General features: G+C 39.2%; 1 protein-coding gene and 1 pseudogene across 1 annotated transcript in view; one reads left to right on the forward strand and one right to left on the reverse strand.

The window, feature by feature from the left end:
* KCNQ5 (potassium voltage-gated channel subfamily Q member 5) overlaps positions 1 to 13,320 on the forward strand; it is a 185,473-nt gene that overhangs the window by 19,239 nt on the left and 152,914 nt on the right. The gene's annotated exons all lie outside the window — the stretch shown is intronic.
* Positions 3,706 to 4,447, reverse strand: LOC102774028 (annotated as a pseudogene).

The following is a 13,320-nucleotide window of genomic DNA, read 5'->3' on the forward strand; positions in this document are numbered from 1 at the left end:
TCCATCCATGTTGTCACAAATGTGAAGATTTCCTTCTTTTTATAGTTGAACAATATTCCTTTGATATATGCTACATTTTCTGTAGCCATTAATCGATTGACAAACACTGAGGTTGATTTGATGTTTTAGCTATTATAAATAATGCTGCAATGAGCATGGGTGTACAAATGTACCTTTGAGACACTGCTTAGAATGTCTTTGGAAATATACCCAAAAGTGGAATTGCTGGGTCAGCCATATGCTTTTCTTAAAATCTTAAACATTCAACATTTGGTTAAAAGACTGAGGAAGACAATATTATTTTGTCCCTGATCTCTTGAAAATAGTCCCATTTTATGGTCACTCCTGTACATGTAGCCATAAACTCAGAACATAAGGGACATTTGAAGTCTCTTCTCTCCAACTTCGGCTTAGCTGTCAGAAAGGGAAGAGTAATCTGATTCTCACTATCTTCACACTGCTTCAAAGATTTCTGACCCAGATATTTGTCAGATTTGAAGAAAAATGTGGCCATTTTCCAAAACTGTTACAACATAATTGTTGCTCTAGAACCCCAGCAAGAAGAATGTAAGCAAAAGAACAGGATAAGCAAGTATTGTCACGTTTTATGTTCTACAAACTTATAAATAAAAACATTCTAAGTTTTAGAATCTAAGAGTTCTGAATTTCCATTTAAAACTATCTTGAAAGTATATAAAAATCAAAGATAAGATGATTCTTTGTGTAGCTGCTATGGTTTTTTTCTTCCTTTACTCGTAACAAATGATAACAAATCTAACACTGTTTCTTATCTCCGTAGAGCCACTCTTGGAAACTTGTGAGTTCAGGGTCAGATTGAAGACTAGGCATGAAGAACTTTGGGTTGTCACTTGGCAATGAGGAGAACAAAATTCACTTGAAAGTTCTAATACTTATAGGAAATCATCATCAAGGATATGTTATATCTCCAAGCTTCTACTTTTTAGTACTTTTTGTGTCAGAGAAAAGTCTTGTTCTTAGCTTGGATTCTCATGCTATTCCCTTGCCTGGAATAGATGTGCATATGAGTTATGTCCCAGAGCCCATGCCCTGCTTCTTGGATCATCTGTGGGTGCCCAGTTGCTCTCAGAGAGAGAAACCCCACCTTTACCAAAACCTGGTGAGTGCCTAGAGCAGCTGTGGTGAGAAGACAGAGAATGAAAGCTGGTTCTTCCTGAGGCCCTTCTCCTGAAACACTCCCCTTTTTTCTCAGCGTAAAAACCAAAGTTCTTGCAATGTCCCGAAGGACCCTAGTCTGGCCCTCCTTTCCCCTCTGTCTTTACCTCCTACCCCTCTAACCTTACCTGACCTACTACAGCCACCCATCTCTGTGTTCCTCTTCACACCTCAAGGCTTTTGCACCAACAGATCCTTCTGCCTCTTTCATCAGAAATCTGCCTGGCTCACTCCCTTAACACTGTCTAGTCTTCTCAGAAAGGCCTATGCTGACTCTCTGTTTAAGGCTGGACACCTGCCAGCTCTCTCCAGCACCTTCACCCTCCTTTATCACTCTCCGTAGCACTTACCTTCTGTTGTATAAAATGCACTTATTCATTATATTTACTCTATGCCTCCCTCACTAGAAGGATCAAGAGGGCAGAAATGTATGACTCTGCTCACTTAGGTATCTCCAGCATCTACTATAAAAGAGTACCTGGCACATAGTAAGCACTCAATAACTCTCGAATGAGTGGATTTACTTTATAGCAGTTAGAAAAGTGATTTTATATATCAAGCACTGTACTTAGCTATGTCTAAATATTAAGTCATTTAAACCATGATAAAAACCCTATAAAGAAGGAGTTGTTATCCCCATTTTATAGAAAAGAAAACTGAGGTGCAGTGAGGTTAAGTTAAATTGCCCAGTAACTAGTAAGTGGCAGAACCCTCCCCATGCTCCTAACCCTTTCTCCACCAAATGAATGAATGAATGAATGAATGAAACATGGTGGAATGGACATTTTTTAGCACTTTGTCTTGAGCTTCCCAGTATGACCGAATTAATGACCCCAGTGTTTGATAGGGACCTAATCAAATCCCTGTGCCAGCCCTTTGCCTCCTAGAAGAAGAACTTGCAGTTTTTTAGGTCTCCAAGGCCAGTTTCAGGAAGAGAGAGGGGCAAGGGGGCCTATCTACTGGGCCAGTTGTAAGAGAGGTACAAAAATGGATCAGAACAGAACACGCAAATGTAGAGCAACAGACTGGTGGGTCTCAGGCCCATTGGATGCGCTAGAGACCCTTCCTGTAGGTCCACCCTAGCATGCTTCTACCCAGCTGGGGGCTAATTCCCACCATCATAGGGGCCTAGAGCTACCTGTGGGACAGACTGACACATATGTACATACTAATTTATGCAGCTAGCTATAGCTTTTTGGAATGATTATTGCAATGTTTGGAAAACATTTAGGATGATTGAAAGGGGGTAATTAGAATTTGGGAGGAGACATATTTCTTACCAATTTTCCATTGAGTCAATACTTAGGGAATTTCTGCTAACAAACTGTTGCCAAATAAAGATCCTGCTGGGTTTTCTTTAATTAATGAGATGGCTTGGTTGCAATTATTCCATTAATTGTTTAAATGCAAGTAAGTGCTATTAAAGACCTTGAAAATTCTTTCATCTTAAATATGTTAAACCTTTTCCCATGTCCTCTCATTCCTGTTCTTAATTTGCCTCCTAAATCCTCTTTTAATCAATGGTACCAAATCAGTGCTACGTAAACTCTAGCAGAATTGTCACAAACCCTGAATCAAGGGAATCGGAATGGAAGTAATGAATTGTATTTGTGTTCTTGAAGAAGCTAAGCATCCACTGAGCCTGCATTTACTATGCAAACATAATGGAAGAAGGTGTAAAAATAGGAACTTTCAACAATATAAACAGGCTATACTCTCTGATAAGATATCAATTTTGAATACATAAAGCTAGTCTTTGAAAACTATACCTTCGGTGACTCTTAGATTCTTTTTATTATGGGGGAGGGGGGGCAGGGGCTGTGAAATGCTTGCTTTAATACAATTCTCTTCCTGCCTGTCAGGATATGGGGCTGGGAGGTGGGGGAGCAGCAGGGAAGTCTCCCTCACAACCGTGCCTGACAAGAGGCTGTGATGGACGCAGCTGCGCAGCCAGGCTACCTTGAGGTGAGCCTCACAGCCTCTCTTCCTTGGAAGCTTCATGGTCGGGCTGGAAGATAACCAAGGATGAAAAGGGGAACACATTTTCCAGGGCCCTGCTTGCTTCAACGGGAGAACCCACCTCTGTGGGTTCCTTGCTCCTTTTCCCTCCAGCCTAACACCTCCTGCCTCCACTTCAGGCTCCGGACATTTCGCAGCCGCACAGCTTGCCCCAGGACTTCTTCTTTCTTTCTGTGTTTTAAGGTATTGGAAGTGCAGCTTTATTCTGATTCTAGACGAAAAGGAATGGGAATGACAGTAATAAACAAGGACTCACCACTGAGTATTGTGACGTGACTGCAGCAGTCTTATATTTGAAACTCAATAAGGAAACAACTGCATTCCAATACAGCTAAGTATGCAGGTCCAAAAAATGAAGCTCTTTTTTAGCTGCCACATTCACTCCGAAGCCCATTCATCTCCTTCCACGGCCCAGAGATCAAGCACAGGCCCCACTGAGCTCCACAGTAAAGGGGCAAACATGCTGCGCCACTGACACCACAGGAGAGTTGCCTATAAAACTGGACTTCCGACTCGGGGCTTCAGCTTCCCTCTCTCACAGGCCGTCATCGTCCAGAGAGCAAGAGTCTGAGCAACCTCTCGATCGGGTTCTTACTGTGCTGCCAAAGCTGGGTCCAGGACAGCCTCTGGTGGGTCAAGAGTGGGAACGGCAGCAAATTCCCACTTAGGGTCTCCAGTGAGTTTTCTAGGCTGCCAGAGGAAGGGCTTTTCAAAGTGGTAGTTACTTTTGGCAGCCGTGTCGTAGTACTGAAGATTCTTCTTGTGGTAGAAGACAATTGATTTTTGCCTTAACATTCCTGTCCTTAGTATCCACTTTGTTGCCACACAACACAGTGGGGATGTTTTCACACGCTCCGTACCAGATCTCGATGCCAGTTAGGCACATTCTTGTGAGTCACTCTCGAAGTTACAGCAAACATTAAAATGGCACCCTGAGCTCACCATTAGAAGTCGCCAAACTTCGCCTGGCCCGCTGTATCCCTCACGTTGAACATAGTAGGCCCTCTGTTGGTGTGGAACATGAGGGGATGGACTTCCACACCCAGGGTGGCTACTCACTTCTCAAATTCCCCAGTCAGATGGTGTTTCACGGATGTAGTTTTTCCAGCCCCACCATTGCCAACCAATATAAGTTTGAACTGAACTTGGGGTTCTCCTTGGGCAGCCATAATGATGTCTCTTCCAGAAGCTTCTCTGGGCCATCTGACTGAGAGGTGGAAAGATGGCAAAAGAGTAATTCCGCTCCAGGACTTCTTTTGTCTAGATTCTACAGAAGGTCAACTTGACCCTGCTATATCACTTTATATCTACCCAGGCAGTCCATGTGTCTTCAGAAATGGTAAGGAGTGTACTTGCTCCAATGCATTCTTTTCTAGGGGCAGAGCCTTACTTCTAAATAGACAGTTATTTTTGCTCAGAGCCTACTTGTTGTTAATGTCCTATAAAGTTGTACGGGTCTATATTACCATGGCTTGGGCATTAGTTATGCACAAGATGCTTTATTAGCTAACATGTGAATCAGTCCTCTCATATGTCATTATATTACTACTATGGTCCCCAAGTCAGGTGTCGTGTTGCCAGATAGGAACAAGTCCACAGCCAAACAAAAGGGCAGGAGAGCAGAGCAGGGTTTCAAGTTGCTGTGGCAGACCAGTTCCCTCCTACACTAAGTGATTTTCCAAATCAGTCCATCCCGATCAGAGGCTGTTTGGCAGGTGTGCATACTGGGTGGCAAGCAGGCAGTTGCGTATTACTAAAGATATGCTGATGGTGTGAACACAGGTGTTTGGCAGAAATAACATTCCAAATACTATTATAGGCAAATAAAAATGATGGCTTATGTACAATAGAAGCCATCTCTGTCTGAATTAAAGGTTGGATGTATCAAGAGAAGGCATTTTCTCTCCAAAAGGCTTCAGGATGAGAACATGGCTTGATGAATAACACAGCAGAGAAATGGAAGACACAAGGGCAATCACAAGTACTCCTTGGATTTAGCTGTCAGAATAACTCACCATTCAATCAAATTAATATTTGTCATGTGCTATATTTTATGCTTAAGGATCATAAAAAAATTGGAGCTCTAAAACACCTGGAAATTTCCCAAAGTTTTCTTGTTTTTAATTCTCATCTCAGTTTTTCTTAAGCCAATGATTATAGAAGATATATTCCTTCTTAATCTATTGTTTAATGGTTCAAATGAACAACAGGCAGAGAAGCTTATTAAATTAGTTCAAGGTTACCTATAAACAGGCCCTTCGTCTTATCTAATTTAAGAGTACACTTGATTTATAGCATGGCTGATCTTGAATGATTTTGATGGATAACCAGAAACAATTAACTAGAGACATAAATAAATATCCTATAATCTTGACAGATTTCATAAAGGATCCAATGTGAAGATTCACATGGTTAATAAACTTGAAACTATTAAAATAACTCCAGTTGTATTTTATTTTTCTTAGTGATTTGAATGTTTAAGAGGGCAGAAATCTTCAAATTTCCCTTCAATTTAGAAAGTGTTATTAATGGAATATTGTTATATTGTTGTTTTACATACTTTGGGGATAGTTAACATCTTATGTTTATCAGAGATTGCGCTGAGAGTTGATACGCACTTTCTAGTTGTGGTAATATGCTCTATTAATAGGGTCTCCTGTAGATTTTCATTCTAAGTTTTGTCTCTCCTTTTCTTCTGGTAAGCCTAGATGACTAATGCAAGTACCCCAAAGGAACAGGGAAGGGACAGATTGTTTTGAAGCCGAGGGATCTCTCAATATAAGAGCAATTTCTTGGTCCAAGTAAGGGCAGGTGTAAGGGCAGAGACATAATGAGCACATGAGAAAAGTAGAAAGTTCTGAAAGTTCCGTAACACACCTAGCCCTGACCTGACTCTCAGCCTGTCAGTAGTACAGAAGCCATCTGCCTTAGTCAGCTCAGGCTGTTATAACAAAATACTGCAGACTGGGTGGCTTAAACAACACATGTTCATTTCTCACAGTCCTAGAGGTGAGAAGTTCAAGATCAAGGTGCCAGCTGATTGGTTTCCTAGTGAGGGCACTCTTCCTAGCTTGAAGATGACTGCATTCCCACTGTGTGCCCATATGATGGAAAGAGAGAGTGTGTGTGTGCATGCTATGGGTTCTCTTCCTTTTCTTATAAGGGCACTAATTTCATTATGGAACCCTACTCTCATGATTTCATCTACCTCCCAAAGACCCCACCTCCAAACACCATCACATTGGGGTCAGAGTTTCAATATAGGGATTTTAGAAGGAAGCAAACATGCAGTTCATTATACCATAATAACTCTTGTCTTATCACAGATATCCACATCCACCTACAAGAGATATAGCCCCAACTGAAGAGAAAATTTGCTTTACAGTCAATTTGGCTGATGTGTACCAATTTCTTAAAGCCAGGGATGTCTCTTGATTAAAATACATTATTTGTTTTGTTTTAAGGAATTTTATTTAAATTTTTATAATAAAAAAAATTGCCCTTTTATATTCTCTTACTATAAAACTAATAGAGTGGCCTAATTTTATTTCTGGTATCAATGTTAATTTTATTTTTTGTTTTTATTATTGATAGATTTTAAGTATTAAGAATGCTTTTAGTTATTTTTCATTTTTAATTTTAGTTTACATTCAATATTATTTTGTATTAGTTTCAGGTATATAGCATAGTAGTTACATAATCATGTACTTTACAGCAAAGTTTTCTCCCGATATTTCCGGTACCCACCTGGCACCATACATAGTTATTATAATACTAGAGGCCTGGTGCACGAATTCATGCACGGGTGAGGTCCGGCTGGTTGGACGGGAGGTGGGGGGTGTCCGTGATGGTTGGCCAGTCAGCCCCACCCCCTGGTCGAACTCCCGGTTGAACTCCCGGTCAAATGCCTGGTCAAGAGGACAATTTGCATATTAGCCTTTTATTATATAGGATTATTGACTGTATTCCTTATGATGTCCTTTACATCCCATTGACTTTTTATACGTATCAATTTGTACTTCTTATCCCTTTACCTTATTCACCCAGTGCCCCAATTTCCCTTCCCTCTGGATCTATGAGTCTGTTTCTGTTTTGTTTGTTCATTTATTTTGTTCTTTGGATTCCACATATAAGTGAAATCATATGGTATTTGTCTTTCTCTGACTTATTTAACTTAACACCTTCCAGGTCCATCCATGTTGTCACAAATGGTAAGATTTCATCCTTTTTATGGCCAAGTAATGTTCCATTGTGTATGTGTACCACAGCTTTTTTTAGCCACTTTATTGATGGGCACTTTGGTGCCCATCTTGACTATAGTAAACAAAGCTACAACGAACATAGGTGTGAATATATTCTTTCAAATTAGTGTTTTGGATTTCTTCAGATATATACCCAGAAGTGGAATTGCTGGGTCATAAGGCAGTTCCATTTTTAATTTTTTTGTGGAACCTTTTGGAGGCTTTCTTGATATTTCCATTTTTATCTGATTCAGGGCTTTCGGCTTCAGTTATAAGTTGAACTGGTTCATTTGTGATTATTTGGCAAAATTGTAGCAGAATAAATATCTAGGTTCAGTTCAAGGTGCGGCAAACAGTTTTCAATTTTTCCAGCTTGGAATTCATGATTCAGAGGTTTAGTTCTAATCCCTGCTATATACACAGGTGGTTGCTTGCAGGCACAACCATATACAGCCAGATACTATTTATCTTGGACTGGGGGAGGGTAGAAAACCATAAAAAAAATCAGTGAACCTGCTTTCTGTTCCTAATGGAGGGAAGAGGAGAATATGAGGGAAGCCCCTATGTGCACTGCCAACTTGGTCACCCCAGCAGAGAGCACCGCTGTGGCTCTGTCCCACAGAGAGATGCCCCCGTGGCAGATGGAGCCATGTTGTACCCTGATGTAGGATATGTCTTTAAGAACACAGAACATGAACACAGAAGGTGTCTCTTGAGTGTCTCCCCCATATTGGGTGGGCATTATAGCCCTTGATAGCAGCCAGCCCAAGCCTAAGAGTCTAAAATCAATACAAGAGGGCAAAAGTCTTCACGATGGCATCCCACCTGGCAACGAGGATGCATAGAACCCCTGCTAGATTGAACAGAGGGGAAAACCTGGGATGTCCTCTGTTCCCCACTTTTGTAGTACTGCTCTCCTTTCCAGCAAGGGGCACCCGCTTCCTACCCCTGGCCCATTTGCTCTCAACCTGTGGCCCCAATGCCTGAGAAAGACCTGTCCCTGATCTTCCTTTGGTAACCAGCTGTAAATCAGTCATTTGAAATGAGACATTTTCAATCTATTCCCTTCCCTATGCCTTTCTGAGGAACCTTGGAGATAAATGAACACTGTTATATAAGTGTGGTTAAATAAATTACTTTTCAGAGAGAGATTTACATTTTATCAGGTGTAAAAAACTTAAAGGGATAAATTGTTTCTAGAGAAATTTCTGGAATCACCCAAAAAAAATCAGGGGAACCTCAGGAGCCACTTGATTCTCCTGGTGCTCCCAAAGTGAATTCCTTTTTCAGTGTCTTCCTAATCCTTCCAGCTCACAAAGTCTACCCCAGATACACTGGTTTTCCAGACTATCTCAATTGCTCTTTCCCAAGGCAGGAGCCATTGATGTTCTTCACACCTTGTTCTGGTCTCCCCATCCTCACCCCACTGCCTACGTCTATGTCCCTCTTCTCTACACAACCCACACTTAGTGTCTACTAAATAACTTAGTAAATGTCCATCGTATTTTCACCACCAGCCCCCCGCAGACATGATTCTGAAAGTATTGATATGTCAACTCCAGGTCAAATCAGCCCCTTTGATAGAAACACGTTTTCCTTCAAATTCTCTTCCAATGTGCTAATAGTTAATATATCTTCCTAAAAAGTAAAAAGAAATGTGAAAGTAATCTAAATTGATGATGGTGAGTGGCAGGGGTCCTCAAACTACGGCCCGTGGGCCACATGCAAATATAAATATTGTATTTGCTCCCATTTTGGTTTTTTTACTTCAAAATAAGATATGTGCAGTGTGCATAGGAATTTGTCCATAGTTTTTTTTTAACTATAGTCCAGCCCTCCAACGGTCTGAGGGACAGTGAACTGGCCCCCTGTTTAAAAAGTTTGAGGACCCCTGGTAGGGTCTTTCTGCGCTTTAAAGAGACAAAAATCAAAAGATGATTTCCTTTTGTGTATTTATCCCCATTTTCTGATTTGTGTGGGGCCATCTCTATACCTTAATTTTATTTCCTTAATATCGATTATACTAGCAAAAACTTCCAAATTATAAAGAATTATAACTGCAACCCTTCTGACTGATGCCTTTCTTAGCAATTTATGACTCAGTTTGCATCACACATCCTTTTTCTGCAGGGATTATCTGAAAGAGGCACGCTAGACTGCTGCCCTATGTTACATTAAGTATACACACACACAAAAGGAGCAAAAATAGCTGGAAATTGATTATGTTGATATTCTGAAGAAAGGCAATAGTTCCAATTTTGTATGTCTAATTAGCCACAGCTCTTCAAAAATTGGTGCAAATGTCACAGGGTTTATAATGTCGGCATTTCATCTTCACAGAAATGCTATTTGATGGCATAAAACCAGGAAAAAAACTAATGGTCACAGAAGACCGCTTGTAGATTAGACAAAGGTCACTGTGTTTTAATAAACAGTGGTTGTTAATTAATGAGAAAACAACTAGCATGTGAGCTATTAGGCATTGTGAATTTGTGCCCCCAAAAATCAATCAATCTTACTGAAAACCACTTTGAGTAACTCAAGAGCAAAATAACTGCAAGAATAGAATTTCAATCTCAAATTATACAGCAAGTTCATAAATATCAATAAAATAGCATCACAGTTCTCTTGTGTGACATATAAAGATTCTTCCTTAATCTCTAGAAAAGAGGGTTAATGCTAAGTTAGCATTCTAAATAGATATTCGAGATAGACTGGCTCTACCCCTGTGTCTTGGATTTCTAAGTTTCTATATGCAGTCCCTTAGTCTTTAAGAGAGTAGGAAAAATGCTTGTGTTACCTAATTTCTCTGAAGACAAATGGGGAAATACTAAGACTCCTTTAAGACACAGGGTAAAAATAATAAACATTGCCTTTAGTTGTAGAGGGCTGGCAAAGCCAAACGCCTAGGGACTTCCATTAGGAAGGACAGAACCATTGTTAGTAATACCAGCTTTACATTACAGCTTTCCTCCAAGTAGGTTAAGTACTCTGATTGTTATTCACTTATCTCTTCAGCAACCACTTGAGAAAATAGTGGGCATCTTATTTCAATTAAAAACAAGCAAGAGAAAATGAACAGGTTTATCCTAAGGTACAGCAGCAAAGGCACCTGTACCTGCTGGCCCAGCAAGAGTCAGAAGAACCACCCATAAAACATTTTCAACTGAACATAAAAGATTTTTGAATTTCTAACTCATTTGAAAATAAAATGAGACCCCCTCCAAAGGATCATTTGGAGAGTACCACTAAACCAAAACTCGGTGAGCTCAGAGCTAGCATCTGAACTTAAAGAGGAAAACATTTCCTCTTATAAGTCTCCCCCATTGGTTGGATGATGGGCAATGCCTTTTTTATTGGAAATTTTTTTGAGATAATTGCAGATTCACATGCCGTTGTAAGAAATAATATGAGGTATCCTGGGTACACTTTACCCTGTTTCTTCAAACAATAAAATTTTGCAAACCTGTAGTATAATATCACAACCAGAATACTAATATTGCTACAATCCACAGATCTTTTTTTAAAGTTCTCCAGTTTTGGTTGTACACGTTAGAATGTGTGGCTGTAGTTCTGTGCAATGTTAGAGGCTCATGTATCTGAAACAAAAATCAAGATACCAAGCAATTCCATCACCACGAGGGTCTCTCAGATTGCCCTTTAATACCCACACCCACCTCCTCCTTCCCACCCACCCATGACTCCTCCCACAATCCTCGACTTCTGTCAACCATTAGTTCTGCATTTCTAATTTTTTTTTTCATTTTAAAAATGTCATATAATCGTTTCTCAGCCTTTTGGCTAAGATGGTGTGTAAAAATGTTATAGAAATGGAATAATATGATATGTAACCTTTTGAGATTGGCTTTTTTCACTCAGCATAATTCTCTAGAGATCCATCCAAGTTGTCTTATGTATCAACAGTTTATTCATTTTTTTATTGTTGAGTAGTAGAGCATGGTATGGATACAGTAACCCTTGTTTAACTCATTCACATGGTTAGGACATTTGGACTGTTTTCAGTTTGGGGTCATTATGAATAAATCCACTATGAACACTTGTGTGTACAGGTTTTTGTATAAACAATAAGTTTTCATTTCTCTGACATGAATTTCCAAGAATATAGTAATGGCATTTTTATAAGAATTAATAAAACTGTTTTTCAGATGAGTGGTACTATTTTATATTCCCATCAGCAGTGTGTGAATGATCCAGTTTCCCTGCATTCTCCCCAGCATTTTATATGTTATCACTATTTTTTTATTTTAGCCATTCTGTCACATGTGTAGTGTTATCTCATTGTGATTTGAATTTACATTTTCTGTATGGCTATTGATGTTGAATATCTTTCCATGTGCTGATTGGCTATCCATAAATCCTCTTCAGTGAAATGTCATTCGTGACTTTTGCCCATTTTCTAATTGAATTTGTGTGGTGTTGTTGTTTTACTCCTGAGTCTTAAGAGTTTTTACATATTTTAGATATTAGTCCTTTGTCATATATGTGGTTTGTATATGTTTTCCCCCAGACTATAGTGTGTCTTTTCATTCTCTCTGCTTTTGATGAAGTCCAAGTCATTAATTTTTCCTTTTATACCTTGTGCTTTCACCTACAGTCTTAACAACTTTTATTAACTCAAATTCCCAAAATTTACTCTGTTTTTTTACTAAAAGTTTTATAGTTTAACATTTAAGTTCATGTTACATTTGAATTGATTTTTGTATAAGGTGTGAGGAATAGATTTAGGTTCACTTTTGGGGGGGCCTATTAATGCCCAATTGCCCCAACATCATTTGTTTAAATGGCTATTTCTTCCTTCACTAAATTGCTTTGCACTTTTATAAGGAAAATCAGCCCAGTCATTATGGCTCAGTGGTTGAACATTGACCTATGAACCAAGAGGTCACTGATTGATTCCCAGTCGGGGCATATGCCCAGGTTGTGGGCTTGATCCCCCGTGTGGGGCATGCAGGAGACAGCCGATCAATGATTCTCTTTCATCATTGATGTTTTATCTCTCTCTCCCTCTCCCTTACTCTCTGAAATTAATAAAAATATTTTTAAATCAATTGAGCATATTTGTCTGTTTCCAAATTCTCTATTCTGTTCTCTCTATTGTTCTCTGTCCCTCTGAGAGTACCACACAGTCTTGAATATTGGAGCTGTATAGTAGGTCTTACTATCAGGTTGAATGATTCCTTTAACTTTATTCTTCTTTGTTGGCATTGTTTTACCTATTCTAGGACCTGGGCTTTTCCATATTAATTTTAGAGTAAGTTTGTTTATTTCTTTTAAAAAAATGCTTTCTGAGATTTTTATAGGAATTTCATTAAACTTACAGATCAATTTGGGAAGCGTTGACATCTTTAGTATGTTGAGTCATCCAATTCATGAACATGGTATTTCCATTTATTTAGGTCTTCTCTGATTTCTTCTATCAACATTTTAGCATGCATAGCTAAGAGCATAGCTAAATGTTTCATTGGGTTTTTGTGCATGTTATTTATTAAATTGAGATAATAAATCTCTATTTCTAACTTGCTGAGATTTTTATGATAAATGGAAAAACTGGATATCTGCATGCAAAACAATGAAATTGGACACTTATCTAATACTCTGTAAAAAAAAAATCAACTCAAAATGGGTTAAAGACTTAAATGTAAGGCCTAAAACTCTAGAACAAAACTCTAGGGGAAGAGCTTGATATTACTCTGGACAATGATTTTTTTAAACAAGATCCCAAGGCACAGGCAACAAAAGCAAAACTAGACAAATGGGATTGCATCAAACTGGAAAACTTCCGCACAGCAAAGGAAATAATCAACAGAGTGAAAAGACAACCTCCAGAATGGGAGAAAACATTTAA

The sequence above is a fragment of the Myotis davidii genome, unplaced genomic scaffold, assembly GCF_000327345.1.
Source record: "Myotis davidii unplaced genomic scaffold, ASM32734v1 scaffold104, whole genome shotgun sequence".
Lineage (NCBI taxonomy): Eukaryota > Metazoa > Chordata > Mammalia > Chiroptera > Vespertilionidae > Myotis > Myotis davidii.